This window comes from Macaca nemestrina, chromosome 7, assembly GCF_043159975.1.
Source record: "Macaca nemestrina isolate mMacNem1 chromosome 7, mMacNem.hap1, whole genome shotgun sequence".
NCBI classification, from domain to species: domain Eukaryota; kingdom Metazoa; phylum Chordata; class Mammalia; order Primates; family Cercopithecidae; genus Macaca; species Macaca nemestrina.
Window position 1 is genome coordinate 69,390,223 of NC_092131.1, and position 22,271 is coordinate 69,412,493.

The 22,271-nt window shown below is 39.9% G+C and overlaps 1 protein-coding gene and 1 pseudogene across 1 annotated transcript in view; both read right to left on the minus strand.

Moving 5' to 3' along the window:
- The window catches only part of LOC139364009 (uncharacterized), a 71,910-nt gene extending 59,207 nt beyond the window's left edge, over nt 1-12,703 (minus strand). Inside the window, exon 1 of the mRNA XM_071099236.1 lies at nt 12,625-12,703. The gene's annotated coding sequence lies outside the window, so the exon portion shown is untranslated. The remainder of the gene's footprint in view (nt 1-12,624) is intronic.
- Nucleotides 12,704-19,447: 6,744 nt separating this feature from the next.
- Nucleotides 19,448-20,912, minus strand: LOC112425949 (keratin, type II cytoskeletal 8 pseudogene; annotated as a pseudogene).
- Between the last annotated feature and the right edge of the window lie 1,359 nt (nt 20,913-22,271).

Sequence of the window (22,271 nt, forward strand, 5' to 3'; positions counted from 1 at the left end):
TTCCTTTAGGAAAAAATAAAGGATAGAAATTAGTGTCATCAAAGGTGCAGATGAATATATAATGTGACATTTTACATTTTATTTATTGACATTTAGTCCTCTGAAAAGTGTCTAGGCCTGATTAATTTGCTATTAAATGAGAAATGGGCTGTTTTCAAAATAGCTACAACATTGTATTGCATTGACATGACTTCATGCTTGTCTTATCAACAGCAAGAGATATTAGGAGGATTCATAATGCACATGGAAATGTCAACTATGGTACTCTGATGTTTCAATGAATGTTTGCTACTTGAATCATCGCTCAGTGGTTGCTTTTAGTTCGGGATTACATCTTTAACACATTTGATAAAAGCTCCTTATGGTTGTTTGGGGGCTGTGGGGTTTAATATATTTGGAATACTTGTCTGCTCATCCACATCTTTTATTTTTATGGCAAGTAGATTAGATTCAGTGCCATTATTACTCTGCCACTATATTCAAATCAGTTAATTATGTTGTTTTCAAAAGAATTTTAAAAGAGAATATAAAGTTGGTTATGTTTATAGCTGTATGAAGCCATGCTTTCAAGCATGTTGCTGTTTGATCCTGAGTGACTAACACCAAATAAAAGTGAAGGTGATTCTGAAGTAAAAGCATAATAGGTGTTATGAGTGGCCTAGGTGGCTACTTGGTAGATGCCTCTGAAACATTCACATCTGTGTCAGTGGGCATTTTTGAAGCAGCCGAAGGCTGGGATGGCATGATCAGAATATGTACTACAGCTGTACACTTTGGTGGCGGGAACATTGTTGTCTTCTTAGATATCTCTATAGCCCAACAGATATTAAGATGTAGAAGCCATTATATATGTTTAGAATGTTTTGCATTTTTTTCATTTGAAATCCTATTTTTTTAACAATTCAGAGAGAAGGGGAGAAAAACATTGACAAACTAAAGGAGTGACACTTGATCCAAATATTGGTTATATATATGGTGTTTTAGGCATATATAATATATAGTTTTCTGTAAATGAACATTTATTGTACAAATCTTTCCTTGTGAAGGTAAAGTAATAGATCTATTTGAAACGAAAACATGTTTAACATTTTGCCACAGTTTCTTTCAATTTATCTAATTTGTGGCGGCACCATTTGAACGTAAGTTGCAGATATCATGAACCTCCACCTGTAAATACTTTAACATCTGACTTATATACCATATCATTGTCACACCTTAGATGATAAATAACTCAACAATATTATCTAATATACATTTATATTCACATTTTTGTAATTGTCCCCAGAATGTTTTTGAGAGCTGAAACAAATGTTTTCATATATTTTGTCAAGTGAATCAAGTTCTGATATCTAAAATGTAGTAATTATATTTTCTTGAAATAGTCATTGGCCATTGAATAGGTTTGGGTTTCCATGGCCCCAAGCTGCCAACTGAACCCACTAGAGTAATTTGCTGGAATGAGAAATGCTAACTGCCAAAACTAAAGAATGTTAATCAGCAACCAGGCTGACCGTGATTTCCAACGTGCTAATCACTTGGAAAAATTGCCTCTCCTTGGCTCAGTCTATAGATAATTACTAATTGAAAAGCAGCTAGAATGAGAAGGTATATTAGCATGTTAATAGGTCTTTGTGCCCAAAGGCTTTGGATTATAAATTATGAAGACTGCATTGGCCAGATGGGCAGGATTAATTAGCATGCTAGTATTACCTGGCATCCTATGGTGGTTGAGAGTAAACAGTGACCATAACCATTTCAGCATAGTTTGCTATTAAATTGCTTGCTTTTGGTAGCTAGGAATAGAGTTTTATTCTGTAGTTAGCACACTAACCAAGAATCAGTAATTCTGGATGCTAATAACTAGCAAAGCATTTAGTTCTTTTGTGCTTTGGCTAAAATCAATCTTCCTGTGCTCGATTTCCATCTCTAATAAATGAGAGCTTTATGACAGAGAAAAAAGAACTAGCACTGGAATTCCAGAGGCTTATATTCTAATCTTGATATTGGAGAACTCATTTAATCTCTTCATGCCTCAGTTTCCTCATCTGTAACATAAAGAGGCTTAACTAGAAATTCTTTAACATCCTTTCCCGCTTTGAGATTTTATGGAACAATGTAGACTCATGCCCAGTAACAGATCTGAGAGGAGAAATATGCTAAAAGCCAATAGGTTTCACAAGAGCAACTGAAACCAATATTTCAAATGACGATAATACCTATAAAGAAACATACCAGCGATGACTTTATATTTCCCAAATCATGCAGACTGCCTTATTGACTTCCTGTCTGGATACCGTCCAAGGTAAGTAGGTGATTGTTTTGTTTGTTCTTTTCTAGAACTGACTCATACACAGGTACTGTAAGAATCCTAGAAGTGGAAAAAGATTCCAATCTCAGCTCATCAGGGAGCATTGAACGCTCTCTTAAGCTCAATAGGAAGAAGTGAGGCTACTTTCAGGTTTCTCTCTCCCAATGGCTTCAACTGTACTAAGGTAAAAACTATTTGACAGAGTGTAATTTTTCTGCAATTGTGACATGAACAGTCCAGTTTGTGTCAAAAGAATACTTCCCTCAATGAGTATGTGGCTTTGATTAGAAATATTTCTAGTGTTAAACATAATAACTTTTAATGAGCACTTACTATTTGACATAGAACTAAGTACTTTCCAAGGGTTATTATTATTATAATGAATCCTCACAAATATTATAACATTGGATTCTCAATAGCCTCACCTAATAGACACTCAACTAAGGTAAGGGACAGAGCTGGGATTTTAACCCCGGAGCATGCTCTGTTTTTTTCTGGTGCTGTGTCTCAAGTTACAGAGGCTTGAAGTCTTTTCTAAGTAATACCTACAGCTCCTTGTCTCCCAGAAGAGACCTATTATTTAGGGAATCCTTAAAGCTTTTGTCTTCCCTGCTTGTGGCTACTTCTATTGCTTGCAGCATATTCCTCAGCAACTACTTGGTTTTCTGGGCAGAGTGTTGGAAATTATGTGGTAGAATGGATTTAAGAGTTGGAGGGTTGGTTACTGATATGATTTGGCTCTGTGTCCCCATCCAAATCTCATCTTGAATTGTAATCCCCAGGTGTTGAGGGAGGGACCAGCTGGGAGGTGATTGGATCACGGTGGTGGTTTCCCCCATGCTATTCTCGTGATAGTGATTGAGTTCTCAAGAGAGCTGATGGTTTTATAAGGGGGGTTGGGGGGGGGGCGGCTCTTCCCCCTTCACTTCCTCACTCCCTCCTGCCATCTTGTGAAGAAGGTATCTGCTTCCCCTTCGCCTTCCACCATGATTGTAAATTTCTTGTAAGAGGACTCCCCAGCCATGCAGAACTGTGAGTCAATTAAACCTCTTTCCTTTATAAATTACCCAGTCTCAGATGGTATTCTATAGCAATGTGAAAACTGACTAATACTGTTACCAAGGTCTATTATAGTTCCGAGCATCTTCAACCCACCTGCCACTCATAGCATAGATTTGGGTTGTGATAAGCAGTACTTTAGTGCTGGCAGTTAGCCTCATTTCAGCGTGATGCCCCTCACCTGTCACTTTGTCGTTAACATTTAGTTGGTGGAATTGATAAAGCATGTTCCAAAATAAGGTGTGTTGACGTGTTAACTTCTATAGAAAGTCACAATGAGGAAAGAGACATCTCTGCTTATGACCTTTGTTTGGTCAGAAGCTCAACGCCATCCTCCTGCCATGTATTGTTGGCTGCCCAGAGTACCTTTCCCTCCACCTGGTTGAACAATGACTCACTAGGCAGCATGACACTTAAGTAGCAGAACTCCATTAAGGTTTCAGTTTTAAAGACTTTTTTCTTCTCAATCAAAATTTAATCATCTAAAAGACTGAAGGAAACTTAAGAATTATATTTAAAGAACTATTTTGATATTATATTAGTGGTATGTCTATAAAATACACAGTACTGCACTGTTCATTTTCAAAGTGCCCTGGGATCTGACCCCAAAATGGCTCTGCTTCCATTGCTCTATAACACTGATAACCTGATTATTAGTGGTAATAATAATACTAATAATTAACATTTATCAAATATCTCCCGTGCGTCAGGCACTGAGCCAACTATTTCACAGGTGTTATGTCCACTATGTCACTCAACCTTCTAACAACCTGATTAAATACTAATATTATCCTCATTTTTAAAAACAGAATTTCTTTTTGAAAGAAAAATAAATTATCAAAGCACTATACACACATGCTGAACACTAAAGAACTTTCAGTGAAAAGCACCTTTTCATGCTGCCGCTCTCTATCCTGAGTTCCACCCCCATCCCCAGAAGAAACCCTTTTAATTATTTCTAATTCTTTGGGTATTTATCTTCAAAACTCTAGATATATGCTAATACTTCTGCTTAATGAATTTACTTGACTCTCTCTCATACCATTCCATTTATATGAAAAGTCCAGAATATGCAAATCCAGAGACGGAAAGCAGATTCCTGGTTGCCAGGGGGCTGGGATATGGGGGAATGAAGAGTGACTGCCTGTCTACTGAATGGGTGTGAGGTTCCTTTTAGAGGAGATGAAAATGCTCTAAAATTAGGTAATGGCAATGGTTATACAACATTGTGAATGCACTAAAAGCTACTGAATTGTACTATTTTAAATGGTTAAAATAGTGAGTTTTATGTGATGTCTATTTTTCTTCAATAAAACATGAGATGTCTCTCTGGTTAGAAAGTCACCTACATGACTGTTTTACTTATCAATGTTTCATATTTATGTTTTTATTTTTGATTCTTTTCACCCTGTTTTTATTTTTATTTATTTTTAATCTGATTTTTAACCACAAAGCAACAAATAAATGTCAGTACTATTTTTAAATTTAATGTATGTGTTTATAACTAAAACATAATTGTACATATTTTGGGGTACAATGTGATGTTTCAATGCATGTATACATAGTATAATAATCAAATCAGAGTGATTATTATACCCATCACTATAAACATTTATTTCTTTGTGATGACAACATTCAAAATCTTCTCACTACCTTGAAATATACACTACATTGTTATTTGCTATAGTCACCCTACTGTGTAATAGAACACCAAAACTTATTTCTCCTGTCTAACTGTAGCTTTGTACCAGTTGGCCAACCTCTCCTGGTATTCCTTCCTGCTTTTCCTCCTCAACCACTGGTAACCATTATTCTCTCTCTGTCTATGAAATCAACTTTTTAAGATTCCACATAAGAGTGAGATCATGTGGTTTTGTCTTTCTGTGTCTGGCTTATTTCACTAACACAGTTACCTCCAGGTTCCTTCATGTTGCCACAGATGACAGGATTTCATTCTGTTTTATGATTGAATAGTATTTCTTTTTAGGGTTGAGGAAATCGAGGTAAAAGAGGCTGACTTTCCAAGATCACATAAATAGTAAACCTTGGATTTAATCCTATGTAGTCTAACTCCACAGACCACACATGTAACCACTCTTCAACACTTCCCTCCAAGGTATCAATTTTGGTGGCTGGAATTATGTATGTGAAAAAGCAGTTAGACCTTTGAATAATCTTTCAGTTGTCTAGAGACAGAAAATTCCTCTCATACATGTGAACTTTTACTTTTAAAATGCTATTGCATTATAACACCATGATCACCCAAATTATCATTAGACATTATATGCCTCACTACACATGCAAATAGGAGTGTACTAACGATTGAAGAAATGCTATTAGGGATTTACAAAAGTAGAACCAATCCAGTTTGGTGCATGAAGGGTTACAATAGCTTCTTTCTGATGCATCTTTAAAAATGTGATTTTGGAATTAAGCAGTTCCCGGTTACTGTTAGATTTATGCATGACCCTTGACTGCTAATAGTATGAGCCAACTGTATTCTATTAGTGATCTTAACAGCAAAGTGAGGATGTACAATTGATTGTTGGTGTTGATTTATATGTCTAATAAGCAGCTGGAAGTAAAGCATCTCTGTTCCATTTCCAAAAATGATAGAAATGGCTTGCTTTTATCATTGCTAAGAAACAGTGGGAGAGAAGAGATTCACCCTTCCCTCCCAGAGCCAGTGAATCAGTGCTAGGAAATGATGTCAAATATCATCAAAGGCCCAGTGTATTTAAGCAAGGAGGAGAAAATGGTGTCTCAGAAGGGGAATGTTTTTCTCAAAAGCTCCCAGCACCTTTGTTTTGATACTGGGACTGTTTTGTTGTCTGTTTCAATATTTTTGTTTAACATTCAGTAATTCAAGCAAACATTTATTCAGCGTTAGACTCCTACAGTGAAATCACTGAGCTAGGCTTGGTGGGAACAACAAAGGGTAATAAAGACATAGCTACTCTTGAGAAATTTATGTCAGATTGGCAGGCGAGGTATACATACAACATGGAACTCCCAGGATTCTTTGATTCATGATAGAATTTAACCAAAGTCTGCACTCTATTTTTTTTTTTTTTTTTTTGAGATGGAGTCTCGCTCTGTCGCCCAGGCTGGAGTGCAGAGGCCGGATCTCAGCTCACTGCAAGCTCCCCCTCCCGGGTTCACGCCATTCTCCTGCCTCAGCCTCCCGAGTAGCTGGGACTACAGGCACCCGCCACCTCGCCCTGCTACTTTTTGGACTTTTTAGTAGAGACGGAGTTTCACCGTGTTAGCCAGGATGGTCTCGATCTCCTGACCTTGTGATCCGCCCGTCTCGGCCTCCCAAAGTGCTGGGATTACAGGTTTGAGCCACCACACCCGGCCAAGGTCTGCACTCTAATGCAGATGACAAGTGCTGGGAGACTCTATAAACAGTTTTTCTTTTGCCATAATTATATAACATAGTTTCTGTCTTGATTTTTCCCACATTACACAAAATACCTCCCCTCAGCACATCTGTTTTCAAACACAGATACTCCTTTTGAAATGCGTTTTTGGCATTTCTTTTTAATAGCATGGATATGGATGATGTTTGGGTCCACTTTTACTAGCTTTTGGACCTTCACTGAGTTATTTAATTTCATTAAGTCTCAGCTTTCTTATTTGTAAAATGAAGAAAATAATACTAGTTACCTTATACAGTTTTTATGTGAATTAGAAGAGATAGTGTAAGGCACTTAGCACATTGCCTAATACGTGATACTTAGTGATAGCTTTTATTATTACTACATTAAACAAATTGCTAACAATAAAAAAAAAAATAGATTACTCCTGACTCCCAAACTCAGCATCTGATATCGTTTTTGTGTATTCCAGTCTTTGATCATATATGGAAATTCTTAAACATAGTTGCAATTTCTCCATTAACTCAAAACGTTGATCTTGCCAATGGCAAGGTTTCATCTAATGTACTTCCTCAGCCCTGTGTGCACAGTGGGAATTTAATAATTATTTGTTGACAAAATAAGTCCTCTTGTGACTCTGTCTTCAGTTACCTATAGCTCTCTCCTGGCTTTCTCAGACAAATTTCCTGAGGGGTTGCTTGTACCTTTGAACTCCCAGACATTTCATAAACTGAGATTGGCCTTTGGCACCCATCACTGTCCAAAGCAGCACTTATCGAAGTCATGGTCCCTTCCTTGCCCCTAATTCTGAAGGACAATTTCAGTCTTTACCTTTTTATTGACCTTGGAGGCACTTGGAGTGCTGTTAACTCCTCCCCCTCCTCCTGGAAATACACTCTCTGGGTTTTCCTGTCCTGTGTCTATCCCCTAGTTTTACCTTCTCCACTTTTACAGCCAAAGTGACTGTTAGGAGTTAAATTTGTTCCTCCAAGATTTATATGTTGGAGTTCTAAGTCCCAGTAACTCAGAATGTGACTGTTCAGAGATAAGGTCTTTTTATTTATAAGATAATTTTGAGGTAATTTGGCTAAAACAAGGTCATTAGAGTGAGCCCGAATCCCCTGTGACTGGTGTCGCATTAGAAGAGGAGATTGGGACACAGACACAGGGAGAAGATGACTAGTCCCAGCGAAGGAGAGAGGTGCTGCTTTTCTTGGTACTTATGGCTCCTTCTGTCTGAAACACTCTTGCCCTCCCTCCTCCCCTTCCCCCACACCTTCTCTTGGCTAACTCTGTGGATCCTTCGGGTCTCAGTTTGGAGGTGCTTGGAGGGCTCTCCTGAGCTCTGCTGTGTTCTCGTAATTCCCTATATTTACTTCTATCTGGTGCTTATTGCACAGCTATAATTGCCTGGCTATTTATTTGCATTTCCTTCCTGGGCCGTAAACTCCTTGAAGGCAGGGAAAACATTCTCTTCACTTATATCCCTAGAGATGGACAGGATACCTGATGTACAGTAGGGTCTCGAGATTTGTTGGATGAATCAATGAGATTTTATTGCTTAGCAGAAGAAAAAATTATTTTCCTAATTGTGGTTGTGGTTTAATAACACAAAGACTTGGTTAAGAATACAAATGTTAAAGTTACTTTAATTCTGTAGATCTGCCTGATTTTGAAAATTGTCCATTACAGAAGAAACTTATTCTTGGTGCAAAAATGCGCCACTTCATCTACTTCTCTTGAAGATAAAATTCTCAGCCTCTGACACTTTTGTTCTGTGAAGCACCCACTGCTGCAAGAAAAATTCGAAACAGATAGCATATACGTGTGGAAGATAATTTTATTATCTTTAATTATATTTTATGCCTGTTTTTCATCTATGTAAAACCCAATTAGAAAAGAATCAGATATAAATGTGTTATTTTGGAAGCAATCAACTCGCCTTCTGAAGCTACATAAATAAGAAAGCATTAGAGAAATGGGTCCAAAAAGAGTTTGGTTTTCATGTGGTAAACTTAATTGTTATTCTTAGTATCTTGAGGAACCAGCAAACAACAATTGCTGACTTAGAACATGTATTTTTTGTGTGTGTGCTGGTGAAAAGAGAGTGGGTGACTTTGTGCTTAAGACAGCTCTAGAAGTGTCCTTTTGTGGTTGCCAATTCTGCAAAACTATTTGGGACTCTGGATATGTAACTCTCTCAAAACCTGGGTATTAGAATTTTGGCACTGCATGCCTTTCAGAGGAGAAGGCTCTGCTTTGGGTATAACTGTATGGCTCTAAAGAATGGCAATGAGCAAAGAATGAGAAATAATTTAATCCACTATTGATTAACATGTTTGTTGTTAAAAGCTAATTTTCTGTAACAGCAGAGATGCAGCCCAGGGTTTCTGGAGACTTTTAAAAATACCTCCAGGCACAGTCAATGTTTAAATTTTCTAAAGTATCCCACACACTGAAGAGATTTGTAAGCATCCAACTAAAGAGAATCAAAATTAGAACTTAGCAAAAATGTACAGATCACTGGTATATATTAAATTTTAATTAGAAAAATGGAGACTCCTACAAGTAAATTTCATTGTATTAGAGGTTATCTCACATTTTTTGAAGTAATAATAAAGAAAATCAGGGAAAACAAATCTTTTCAGTTTGAAACTAACAACAAAAACCAAAGAACCAACCTCTAAAAGCTCTTTTAAAAACTCTATTTAAAAAAAATATCTGTCTAGGTGAGTTTTTTTGATCCATCTTGTTGGCCATGCTTGACTGATGGATGGTACCTGTGAAAACTGACGCACTCTTTGGTGTATGCATGTTCTCAGAGCAGAGTTATATCAGGGCTCGATGCTAAAGCATGCTGTAGTTACTATTATCAAATGCTGAATCTCATTTTAGCTATTATAAAAGACTCCTAGTATTAAAACACTGGGTTTATAGATGATAGATGAAAAATGTGTTTTTCAAACCATGGCCTTTGTGGTAGAACATGACTTGCTTACTACGGAAATATCTCCAGCTGCCTAGAAATGTTGCCTAGCAACCCCTGGAAACACAGAAAACCTAATATCTCTGAGTTGCTTGTGAGTAAAGCGATTATTAAAAAATATCAGTTAGAGAAAAAGGACTGCAAAGTTTGTTATTGGGCCTGCCAACAACTGCTCCTTCCGAGTTTGACAGAGTCTCTGTGCCCTCTTTCTCATGGACTTTCAGATGTTTCTTATGTGTTTCGCATGAATTATCTAGTTTCTAAGTCTCAACAGTGCAGCGAAGAGGGTGACTTGTAGAGGTCATGCCTGTGCTGTCAGAGAACTCAGCCCCGTTCCCCCAGCCCTCAACTGGAAACTGTTCTTTGCCTTGGTGAGCAGCAGCCAGCCAGCCACGGCAGCTTTGATAGCTGTCGGCTTCCTTCAGACCCAGCAATTTCTGGGTGGCTGGGAATGATTTGTAGTTGCTGCTGCCCTGACTGTTCTGTTCATTGGCCAAGGCTGGGGCAGCTTGCTCTGGAAGAGCACCCTGAACACCCGTCCTCTGATCATGCCCTGGCTCTGCCCATAGACTCCACTGAAGGGGATGGCACAAAGTCTCTTACCTCTATACCAGGCAGACCTGTGTTCTGTGTTGTAAGCAAAGTAAGATGGCAGACTAGGTTCAGGCTCGACTCTCTTCAAAGTCTCTGCTATTCTTTTTCTCACAGGACTCAAAAATTATTTAGTTGGGCAGATGCATTCTGTGTCTTAGTCAGTTTGGGCTGCTGTACAAAATACCATAAATTGGGTGGCTCATAAATAATAGAAATTTCTCACAGTTTTGGAGGCTGGGAATTTCAAGATCAAGGTGCTGGCAGAACCGATGTTTGTCTTCTGGTCCATAGAGAGTCACATTCCTCTAAAACCTCTGTATGGTGGCAGGGGTGAATGAGTTCCTTTGGCCTCGTTTATATAGACACTAATCCTACTCCTGAGGGTAGAGCCTCCCAAAGGCCTCAGCTTCTAATACCTCCTGATACTATCACCTTGTGAATTAGGATTTCAACATGAATTTTTGGGGAAAACAAACATTCAGAATATAGCAATGGGTTCTTGATTCATGTGACAGAAAGTGAATCATTCTGAATTAAATAAATGAGTGATATTCAAGCTGAAACTGATAATAGCTTTAAGTGTGAACACAGTTTCCTGGTCAGTCTTGAAAAGCCCATCTCCATCAGAATTCGAACTACTCTTAAAAACTTTAATAGGAATAGTAACCAGCTCGTACTTCAAATTTCTACAGTGTTATAGTCTATAGAGTATCTGGACATTTGCATTCTCATGTGATCTAACTGCTTGCTTGCAAGGATTACTGTTAGCTCCATTTTATAGCAGTAGAAGTTGATGTTCAAAGAGGTAAGATGACCTGTGACAGCAAAGGTAGAGAGATTCCAAACTCTGAAGCTTGGGCCAAGTCAACATCTTTGCTGTGGTTCCAACCCCAGTCAGTACAGGACCTTTTTGATGGATGCAGAACCAAGTGAGATAGTTTCTCCCACTAGCCCATTAGCAGGTGCTGCTAATGGGTTCCAATCCAGGGCTTTGATCTTGAACTTCTCAGCTTCCAACAGGAGTTGTGTGAGCTCTATTTTCTAGAAGTAGAAACTGATATTCAAAGAGGTAAGATGACTTTTTCAACATCATTAGTATGTCAGTTCTTCAACTAGGGATTTCTGATTTCCAGGCCAGTATTATTGTTAGTAAGCATTTAAGATGAGGTTCACCTATCATAGAAAGTAGAGACTTGAACGGTGTAAAGATCCACAAATTGGAGGCGTGGACCTCCTTCCTATGGTAAAGCTAGATATGATTTACTTGACTTGCCCTAGTGAGCCCATACCTTTCATGGAATGTGCACATATGCCATTAGTGACCACCTTTCAGTCATAGCATAACTCCTGGGAACTGAAGCCTGTTTGCTCTAAACCCACCAATTAGAACTCCTTGAGGAACATCTGTTAGGGCAATGCCCTGAACCATATGAAAGACAGGTACCATAAGTCCCTCACTCTCTCTCTTGCTCCCTACCCACTGATTGAGTGTGCATGTCCTGAAAGCTCCCCTTTCCCATTGGCCCTACAAGATGTGCTGCCCTCTTCCATCTGGGATTTGTAGGTAAGAAACTGCTTCTGCTATTTTATGTTTTGCTGTGCTGCTTCCTCTGTGTCTCACCTGACCAATACACCTGAACCTAACTTCTTTCCTGGCCAGGACTCTCCTAGAGGGTGGCTATCCACAGGTCAGACAAGAGTCCCACAAGGGTGTCTGCTAGAATGAAGATTTTCCTGTGTGAGAGACACCTGGTCATGGGTTGAACATTTGGGCATTAGGCTATCTATGAGAATAAAGAAGTACCCTGTGAAAGCACACTGTAAATATCCACGACCATCTACCCTGGAGTCCTGTGAGTGCAGCACTGGAATTTGTACCACTTTCCGGAGAGAGACCTCAAGACCAAATTAGAGGAAAATATAACAATTGTATACTGGAAATTTGCTGAGAGAGTAGATTTTTAAATGTGTTCACGCACACACATACGGGCAATTATGTGAGATGATGGATATGTTAATTTGCTTCACTATGGTAACCATTTTACTATATATAAGTATATCAAAACATCATGCTATATACCTTAAATATATGGTAAAATAAAGAGTTGTTTAAAACAAATGAAGAAATTCACTATGAGAATGAAAACTACAGGCCAATTTGTCTCATGAGCATTTGTGCTAGTTATTTACTCATCTTTCTCAGCTTCACATCTGCCCAATTATGCTATATTTTATACTACTGGGGCTTGAAGTCTGCAAACTATACATTTCCCAGCTTCCATTGCCAGCTGACTTACCTTTCAATTATGCTAATGGGAATCTAAAGTTCCCATTTGAAGATCAGAAGTGGACCGAGAGAAGCTTCCTGCTTTTGACACTAATAATGTGGCGGTTGTTGTTTGTTGCTATGACAACAAGTTAGAGAGGTTCTGAAGTCCCGACGCTTGGACCAAGTCAACATCTTTTCTGTGGTTCCAACCCCAGTCACAGGAACTTTTTGATGAATGCAGAACCAACTGAGATAGTTTTTCCAACAGCACGGTAGCAGGTCCTGCTAAAGGGCTCCAATCCAGGGGCTTTAGCAGCTTCTAATCTTTAGGTGTCAGTCCTTCTTCCTCCTTTCTCCTACAGCACCTCTCCTTCTTTTTCTTCTTTAGCCCTTCCAAAACATGTACAACCAATTTCCTATATTAAAATCCCCTTATTAAAAAAAGTTATGATTCAGATAGTTGTATGATCTCATTTGTCCAAAGTCACATAGCAAGGAAGTTTCAGAACCAGATTTGAAACCAGGCAGACTGACTATCATGCAGGGCTCAAAAAAATTATTGTGTTTATTTAGAGTACAAACCATAATAGGGGATACTATATATAGTAAAATGGTTACTACAGTGAAGCAATTAACATATCCATCATCTCACAAAGTTACCCTTTTCACACACCTGTTAGGACGGCTATTACTAAAAAGTCAAAGGATAAATGTTGAGGCTGTGGAGAAAAGGGAACAGTTGTACATTGTTGATGGGAATGTAGCTTGGTGCAACCACTATGGAAAACAGTATGGAGATTTCTAAAGAAATTAAAAACAAAAGTACCATATGGCCCAGCAATCACCCTCTGGCCATATACTTGACGGGAATAAGATCACCACCTTGTCAAGATATATGCACTCACATGTTCTTGTAGGGCTCTCACCTCAGTACTTTGCTGCCTCCAGGACATGGCTGTGAAGGAACACATGTGGCTGACTGTTTGGAATAGAGTCCCTCATTTTAAGGATTTATTTGAGCTCAATTGTTTTAAATAATTAGGGTGGATTATGTATTAATTTACTTGGATTCAAGTATAATAACATCAAGACCTGGACCATATTACATTTCTTCTCCTGTTCAATACTTCTCTTAACTAAAGTGGGTCCCTTCCTCCCCATCCATATATCTCTATCTAGCTATATATCTATATCTAGCTATATTTCTCCACTGATATGCAAGACCTTGACATAGACCCATACATAGATGACAAAGAGATTATATTTTATCCCTTTCTGGTCACCTGTAGTAGGAGCCTTCTGTTAGCCTGCTTATCAGCTTTGGCTCAATCAGTCATGGACTCATTACAGTCTCAGGAAACCCTCAGCCCAAATAACTTTTACTAGATCGTCATAGCCCAGGATTTATAACACCGTGGTCAAAGGACGCTGGCATCATTATCATTTGAAGATCTTTTTATCTTTCAGACTTCTGAGTGTACACCCCAACCTAGTGAGCCCTAACCTTATGGAATGTGAAACCCTGCAATCTGCTTTCTTATCAAACTGACCAGGGAACTCCAGAGCAAACTGAAGTTTGAGAATCACAGAGGGGCATCTTATATCTCTTCAAAAAATTAATTGCAGGCATATGCAGGCTTCCTCCCTTCTCCATTTCACATCTTCCCTCTTTTCTGCTCCGTGGTACCTGGAGGAGAAACCATAAAGACCTTCCTCACTTTTTCTCCATTTATCTCTTGCTTTTTGCTGTTACCAGTTCTTGCTGCCTCCTCCTTCTCATAGGAAGAACCACAGTTATGCAGGGAAGAGCTATTTGCTCCTTGAATGTTTGAAAAGTTTACATGGCACTTATGTATCTTTCAACTTGGTAATTGTCCAAAATGGTCACTGAAGAGGCACTGTGCATACTTTACGTGCTGCTGAATTTCAATTCCACAGACATCATTGGTCATTCCCCGTTCTGGGCTGAATGTATCTCTATCAGTGAGAGTCACCAGACCCTGAATAGGAACATTCACTGAAGAAGGTGTTCTTGTCGGCATTGGTAGAATGAGAGAATGAGTATAGGCCTGCAGCACTTTAAGACTCCATCAAACTGGCCTCTCAATCTCTCCCCACTCATTTCATTTTTGTTTTTGCCTTATTTTACACCCCAACTGCCATAGGCACTACCCTTACCCGTTCATGAATCAATGCTTTCTTGCAAGCTTCCTCTAACTCTTCTGATATCCATGGTAACCCAGCCACAGCTAGCAGAGTGCCACAAAGAGGTCAGCTCATGTGACCCCTTGGGAGGGCTTGACTTTATCCTTACAATCTTTGTGTGTGGCTGTTTACATAGAAACTGACAGAGCTCGAAAGAAAGAAGTAGGCAAGTTATAGTGTGCAGGGCCTTGCTCCTCTGCCACCATTTGAGTTCAATCACTTTATACTTCATCTCTGATTTCACTTAAAATCCTTACATGCCTTGCAGGGTTTAGCTGGCTGTTCACAAATACCTGGCATACGCCTTTTCCCCTCTACTCATCCACACAAACATTTTCTGGAGTGTGCTTTTGCAGTTCCTCTAGAGACTCCTGGTGGATGGAGGTGGAGTGGGGAATGGTACTGAGGTTAACTTGGGTCAAATTGCATATTCTCTTCCTTTTGGAATATCCCAGTAAGGAGTCATTTAGGAGAAAAATATGGTTAATTTAGCCCAATTCAAAATTATTTCATCACAAAACACTAACATAGGGTTCTATGGAACATAAGCCTGTAGAATTCCCTGGGGGATTTTGTCATGTAACTGCAGACTAACCCTAATCTTTGTTTGTATTCTTTCCTCCTTGGATACCCTATTGGGCATTGGTACCTCTATTAGAACAAAGATAGAAAAAAAAAGATTAAATGGACTTTGCTTAGAAAGGACTAACAAGCTTTTTCAAATGCCTTCCAAAATGAGTATTCCTTCCTTACCTCACCCTGATATTGTAGGTTATTTCTTATGTTGTATGAACTACTTTTCCTAACCATCACCCCTCTTGTGTTCTAAAACATTTGCTCTACTCCAACCACCTGCTGCTTCATGTACTATCTGCTTTCTCACTTCTGTGACCTTTATTCATTTTCCCGTGCTTACACTGCCCCCTCTTCACCTCTGTCTCTTTCATGAAACTTTCTTGGCTGACACCTCCCCTTCTCTGTGCTCAATTAACCAAAGAATTCATTCAACATATGCCAATTATGTGAAGGACTGGGTTGGGCTCTCAAGATACAGTAATACTGAAGGCAGACCTGGGCTCTGTTACTATGGAAATGGGATTCTCTAGCTTCTGAACCCCACCTCACTTTACTTCCATTACCCTTACAGTAATTGCTTTTACTCATTACCTCTTTTTATAATTTTAATTTTGAAACATTTTCAAATGTACAGAAAAGTTAAATAGTATAAATGACTCAAATATATCCTTCCCCCAGAGACTCCATTTTAGCCTCCTTTATAACAATGGGATATGATCTAGGACAGGACCTTACACCCAGCTGTAATGTGGCTCAAACTTCAAACCTGAAGCAATTCTTTAGTTTTTTTACTTTCCATGACCTTGAAGAGTTATGAAGATTAAAGGCCAATTTGGGTCTGTTTGATGTTTCCTTATGATAACACCCAAAATTTTTGGCCAGAATGTCACAGAAGTGATGCTGTGTTCTTACTTCATCCTCTCTTGGCAGCTGTTTGCCTACTTGTCTCATTGCTGGAGAAGTTAACACTGATTCATTAGTTAACATGATGTCTGACATTTTTTTTTTCTGCTGCAAACCTATCTATCTTTCCCTTTGTAACAATAGGTATTTTGTGGAGAGTCACTTGGAGACTGTGTAAAATCTACTCATCTCAATTTTATCTACCAGTTTTAGCCTCCATTGATGTTTCTTGCCTGAGTTAATTGTTAGCATAACAGTTTGCCAAATGCCATTATTAGTTGCCATTCAGTAGTTTGTAAAGATGTATGTATGTGTATATGTACATATGTATTGATATAAGTGTGTACTTAGAGACTTACATCGATGAGTTATGATCCATTACAACGATTATTTATTTTGATGTTCAAAGTTGTCCCTGATTTGACCAGTGACAGCTTCCTAAACCTGATATACCAAGATGTGCACAAGCACGTCTTCTTTCCTTGCTGCTAACCACCCTGGAATCAGCCATTTATCTAAGATGTCCTGTTTTTGTTTTTTTAAATGGAGAAGTGGCATTCAAAAGTCAAGATCTGTGTGCTTGGTGTGCATTATTGCTATTGAGATGTTGCTGCCCCTAGGCCCTCTCAGTGGTCAGAGAAAGGAAATCTATGCAAGTATATACATACATGCATACACACCTACATAATATATACATATCTGCACACATAATGTGTCATACACATGTGTATATACACATTTTCATCTCTCTATATCTCTGTATCTATCTAGGTATACACTGAAAACCATGAGTTCGTCCAGACAAACTTTAATTCCAATCTAATGCTGCAGGGGTTGTTTCTCCTTCCCTCTTCTCAAATTTGTACCTCATGTTCTCTGACAGTGAAAAGCCTAGTTATCATTATTCTTGATATCTTTACTTATTTACTCAATTCTCCAATAAGTAATTTCCTGACCTTGCTGGGGTGCTGCCCTGCTCTGACCCCTTCCTTGTGTGGTCCCTGGCTGTTCACACTGGGATGCCTTACTGCCAGGGATAGTGGAGGGAAGGCAGCCCCATCACCTGTGTGTGTGTGTGTGTGTGTGTGTGTGTGTGTGTGTAAAAAATAAGACTTAAAAAATCGTAAATTGACAAGTTATGAAATGCCTCTCCCACCTCTTTTTCTTATGCTTCTCTATGTATTGAAAAATAAACTTGTTACTTTCCTTTAAAATAAACCAAATGAACCAGTAAAGATGATAATTTTATTTGAGCAAACATATTTTATCAACTTTCGAGTTTACCTTCTTAGCTTAACACCAAAGGACTTACAGTCATTTACACACATTTTGTTCCTACCCCAGGACTCCAAGCTCCTTGAGGACAGAGGCTGGCTTCTGTTTGTTCTTGAGTCAATGGGACACATTGCACCAGTGTCTAAAGTGGAATGTGTGTCCAATTTGTTAAATTGATTATATTTCGCCTATCAGAACTGACCAGCTGTTTTGCAGAATTGATTGCACTCACTCATTATTCCAACATTTCATACAAGTAGCTTCAACTCACAGATATATCTCACCTGCAATGTATTAAGAAGCTTGGGGGGGGGGGGGAAGCAGAGGTCACAAGTTTATTCACTAGAAATCTTTTGCAAACTGAATAATGTCCTTAAAAAGGAATAGGAAGAAAAAATGGTATGAACAAAACAAAGGAGGCATTATGGAGATGCTTGTTTTATAAAGTTAATGAAGATGTTTACTTTTCCTAACACATGAAATACTGTGCAGCAAATAGATTCTGTTTGAAATGGAAATGGTCAATTGATTGGTAAGGGAGATATATACAAAATGTTTACATTGAAAGTTATAAAATGCAATGATAGACAATGGTAAAAAGTGTTGTAAGCTTAGTGATAGACTTGTTTTAGGTATAATTTGGCTTGAGAATATACATTTCACACTGTTGGGATTGTGTCTGGTGTGTAGCGGTCTTCACCGGGCTTTCAGTACATGTTTGTATTACATGCAAGTTACAAGGGCTTCAAGGCCCTGCTACAGGATTTCCCCTCCGCCAATAGTTCTCATGACTGTGTATGTAAATCAGTCATTCTCATTGCCATTGCCATTGCCATCTTCTTAACATGACTTCAGAACGAATCTTCCTTGAAGTCTTTCTCCATTACCACTGGCTGTTTTTGCCCCTCTTCTGGCCTAATAAATTAGTTTTTGGACCAATTTAATTTGTTGTCTATTTCAGATAGATTAAAAAAAGACGATTGACATCAGACAGCACATCAGCCAAGGTTAAAAATGCAATTTCTGGTTCATTGAACACAACAGAGGAGGTCAATCTTTAATAATTGTATAATCTACTAAGCTATGTTCTCAGAAGACTTCTGGTAGACTTGCTTGTGCCAAAATGTGCACATTTGAGAAAATATGACCTCATTATGCTTTTAAAATACACACACACACACACACACACACACACACAACACAAATCAATTTGAGATTTACTTTAAGAGATCCACTGAGAAATAATAATTTTGGTCTAATTAAGGCATGAATTAATTTTCTTCTTTTTACTGGCATTAGCAGGAGTGCCTAGAATTGAAGATGGAGGCCAGTCTGGCCTGTAGGTTTATAAAAGATGTATTTATTTCATGGTTTTGATGATTATGAGAGCAAGCAACACATTCCAAGTCCTGCTTATAGGAATAGGCTTTCACAGAAAATTATATGGATAAAGTGTCTCTCCAAAATATAGTACTGCTTCCCATTCTTTCCCAATTGAGTTTTCTCTGATTACTAAGGCAAGTCACATCTTATGATAAACAGTGGGGGCCATTATCCATAGAAGGGGAGAAGTAAGGCTGTTTGTCCTCAGTTATTTATTTATTTATTTTTTGGGCAGAGCTAGCTGAGGTTTTATTTTGAAAACACACAGACACACACACACACACACACACACACACACACACACACACACAGAGCAATTGAATTGTTTTGTAGCTGGAGGCATGGGCAAGGGGGTTCCCCAGGCAGTAAACTCCCCTGCCAGTGGGCTGAGGGCTAGGGCTGAGCCTCAGGTGGGTCTCCTGTTCCCTGTGCTCCCCTGCACAGCGGCCTCCCTCCAAGGCTCTGGGGCAGCCGCAGGAGGGGTAGGCTGGAGGGGCTGCCGCAGCTGTTCACTTGGGCAGGATATCAGAGGATTCCGACACCAGCTTCCCATCGCGGGTCTCGATCTTCTTCACAACCATGACCCTGGTGGAACTGGTTTGGCTGAAGGAGCTGGAGCCTGCAACAGAGCCAAAACTGGAGCCCAGGCCATAGCTGAGGCTGGGAGTTGTGAGGTCCCCCTAGGCCGAGCTCAGCCCACCTGCATAGCCGCTGGTGGTCTTCCTGTGGATACTCATGTTCTGCATCCCAGACTCCAGCTGGTTCTCCTCGCCCTGCAGCAGGTTTCTGTAGGTGGCAATCTCGATGTCCAGGGCCAGCTTGATGTTCATCAGCTTCTGGTACTCGCACAGCTGCCGCTCCAAGTCCTGCTTGGCTTGCTGCAGGGTACCCTCTAGCTCGGACACCTTGGTGTTGGCATCTTTAATGGCCAGCTCCCCGGCTGTTCAGCAACTGTGATGGCGGCCTCCAGGGAAGCCCTCTGGCCTTTGAGGCTCTCAATCTCAGCCTAGAGCTGGCTGATGTTCTGGTTCATCTCGGAGATCTCAGTCTTTGTGCACTGCAGGTCATCCCCGTGCTTCCCAGCCATCGTCTGCAGCTCCTCATACTTGATCTGGTACATGCTCTCAGCCTCAGCCCTGCTTCACTTGGTGACCTCCTCGTACTGCACCTTGACCTCAGCAATGATGCTGTCCATGTCCAGGAAGCGGCTGTTGTCCATGGACAGGACCACAGACGTGTCCCAGATCTGGGACAGCAGCTTCTGGATCTCCTCTTCATACAGCTGCCTGAGGAAGTTGATCTCATCAGTCAGCCCTTCCAGGGGAGACTCCAGCTCTAACTTGTTCACATAAGCTTCATCCACATCCTTCCTGATAAGGACAAATTCATTCTCCATCTCTATATGCTTATTGTTCTCATCCTTGTACTTGTTCTTGAAGTCCTCCACCAGCCCCTGCATGATGCCAAGCTCTGCCTCCAGCTTCAGCTTCTCCTGATCCAGAGTCTCCAGCTGCCGCCTAAGGTTGTTGATGTAGCTCTGGAACATGTTGTCCATGTTGCTCCAAGCCATCTTCTGCTGCTGCAGGAGGCACCACTTGGTCTCCAGCATCTTGTTCTGCTGCTCCAGGAACTGTACCTTGTCGATGAAGGAGGCAAACTTGTTGCTGAGGGTCTTGATCTGCTCCTTCTCCTATGTGCGCACTGCCTGGATGTTGGGGTCCACCTTCAGGTTAAGGGGGCTCAGCAGGCTCTGGTTGACTGTGACAGTGGTGATGTCTCCCATGCTGCTGGCCCCACCATAACTTCCACCCAGGCCACACTGGAAGCTGCTGCTGCCCACTTGGGAGAAGCTCGAGGAGCTGATGAGGGCACTGGGCCCACTCTTGTAGGAGTGGCTGCTGAAGGCCCCTGGCAGAGAGGTGACACCTTGTAGGACTTCTGGGTCACCCTGATGGACATGGTGGAGGCAGGAGTGGAGGCAGGTGGGCTGAACCAGGCAGAGATTCCAGAAGGGGCGGATAAGCTGCTTCTTGGTCTAGTTATTTCTTTTAGTATTCTTAACTTCCCTCCTGGTTCCTAACATGCTGGGATACACAGCCTGGGCTGGTGAGCATTTAAAGTTCCTTATCTGGATTAGGGTGCTAAAAATATGTGTCTACTCCAATGTCCAGTGATTATACATCAGAAATATGGTGAACAGCAATATTAATTTAGTTGGGAAAAGCGTGTTCCTTCAGGGTAAAAAAAATTCAGATTGGGAATCTTAGCTCAGCTACTTCCTAGGTGAGTTTGTATTGATTGATTTGAATCTGCCTACTAGGAAGTAAGCAAGGTTTTTTTTTTTTACTTCTTTGAGTCACAGGTTCTTGTCAATCAATTAAGGGCAATACTACCACGCAGAATAGTTGTGATCACACGAGATAATGTCTACAAAGTGCTTCACACGGTATCTGATATGGAGTAAGCATTCAGAAATGATAGAAATTATTATAATTACATAATACATTTGTGGAAGAGGAAGAATTCCAACATTTATTATCTGCTCATATCCCATTCTCCAAATGAGACTGCAGAATTTCTAAGTCAAAGGACAATACAGATTATTAGTGTGGAAAAAATAAGCTCATATATCAAAATACAGGATGTTAACTGGGCACAGTGGTATGCACCATAGTCATAGCTACTTGGGAGGCTGAGGCAGGAGGATCACTTGAGCCCAGGAGTTGGAGACTATAGTGTGTTATGACTGCATCTGTGAATAGCCACTGCCCTCCAGCCTGGGCAACATAGGAAGACCCATCTCTAAAATAAATACATACATACATTCATATGTACATAAAAAGGGAAAAAAACACCCTAAGAAGTTATTGGTATCAATTAATCATCTTAAGAGAGGACCAGAAAGGTGGAAGGATGCAGGCTAATAGATGGATTTAGGATATTTACTGCCTGTGTCTCCTACTTACTCTAGATGGCCGGTAGAGCTGCTCTTCCCTTTCAATTTTAGTATCACCTCTTCTGGGCCTGCCTTGAATCTTCCATAGGGGCTTCTTTTGGATTATCATTTTATGGCTTAATTGACCTTCATTATTAAAAAACAAAACGGAAACAAAACAATTCTGAACAGAGGCCATCAGTGTGCTATGCAGAGCATCATGTTTTCACAATCAACTTACTCATTTGCTCTAAAGTTCTTCATAGTTTGAGTTCTGAGATATCTAACAGGATGAAGTTTGTTAGAGAATGAAATGAACAGAATGACATTTTATAACAGAATGGCATTTCATAACAGAATGAAAACAACCAAAATGATCATTTCAACAAGCTTCCTCT